The following is a 1,154-nucleotide window of genomic DNA, read 5'->3' on the forward strand; positions in this document are numbered from 1 at the left end:
TGGGTGAGCGGGGAGACGAAACAGCCATGTGTCACCCGCCGGCTGCAGGGCTACGGGCACCGCAGGCTCCTGGCCCGCAACACCCCCGCCCAGCCCCGCTCACCTTAGTGATCTCCTCCTGCAGCTCATCCTCCGTCTGCTCCGACTCTAGACGGGGAAGAGAGCCGTCACTAACCGCCCAAGGCAGCGGGGACCCCTTCCCACTCCCCTCAGATGGGCAGAGAAGGGGAGAAGCGAGGCCAACGGGGAACGAGGAGGGATGGGGCCCTACCTGAGTAGTCCACTATGTGCGTGGGGACCTTCTCCGGCGTGACGTCAGCCGGGATCGTGATCTCCTCTGCGCGAGGAGGCACCTGCAAAGCCAGCAGACTCCGTTCCAGCCAGCTGTGCCAAACACAACTGAGAGGACAGGTGACAAGGGACTTCAGACACGGCCACTGCCCAGCGCCCTCCCTGCCAGGGTGGGATGAGCTCCAGACCACGGATCGCTCTTGGCCCACCGGGCTGCAGCTCTGGCTCGGCTCGCTGCAGTTCAACCCTTGCACAGGCAGTATCCCCGCGGTGAAACCTCTGACCGCCTCCTGGCCCCGAGCCCTCCCTCGAGATGCAGCTCCTGACGGCACCGAGTCCCACCAGGGAAGCCGGCTTTCAGACAAGTCAGCGCTGCCGCCCCCGCTACAGCTCCGGAGATAAGCCCTCAGCACTCCCCCAGCTCTCCGGCCTGATCTCTTGGCAGCTGGGAGAAGCGCTAAGCTGATCGTCCGGGGCTTTGCTGCAAGAGCATGGGAAGGTGCGCGGCGCTGGCCCTCCCCCAGGCCTCCGGCGCTGATGCTTCCCAGCGCAAACGTCGCAGAGGGCACCATCTGCTCGTGGGCAGCGGGAGAAGCCGCCTGACGGCCAGACCGATCCTGTTTCCCCATCCAAACCGCGATGGGACAGTGAGCCGCCGAGCCAGAGGCTCCAAGGGGCACATGCAGGCAGGCTAGATGCTGCTCCTCGCAGATAGCCCAGCTCAAAGCACCAAACCCTTCTCCAGACAGGCGTAGAAGGGCAGGGAAAACGGCTCAGCCCCTTCCAAGGGCTCTGTGCCAGTGCCGCCACAGCAAGGCTGGCGCTGGGGAGCAAACGGCGCTGCCACAGAGGGCAAGGCTGGG

At 65.6% G+C, this 1,154-nt stretch overlaps 1 protein-coding gene across 1 annotated transcript in view; it reads right to left on the reverse strand.

Moving 5' to 3' along the window:
- The window catches only part of RHOT2 (ras homolog family member T2), a gene marked incomplete at its 3' end in the record, with an annotated part of 8,645 nt that extends 8,295 nt beyond the window's left edge, over nucleotides 1-350 (reverse strand). Inside the window, exons 1-2 of the mRNA XM_009320218.1 lie at nucleotides 272-350; nucleotides 103-147 (exon numbers count right to left, since the gene is read on the reverse strand). The remainder of the gene's footprint in view (nucleotides 1-102; nucleotides 148-271) is intronic.
- Nucleotides 351-1,154: the final 804 nt, after the last annotated feature.

The sequence above is a fragment of the Pygoscelis adeliae genome, unplaced genomic scaffold (genome assembly GCF_000699105.1).
Source record: "Pygoscelis adeliae isolate BGI_AS28 unplaced genomic scaffold, ASM69910v1 Scaffold853, whole genome shotgun sequence".
NCBI classification, from domain to species: domain Eukaryota; kingdom Metazoa; phylum Chordata; class Aves; order Sphenisciformes; family Spheniscidae; genus Pygoscelis; species Pygoscelis adeliae.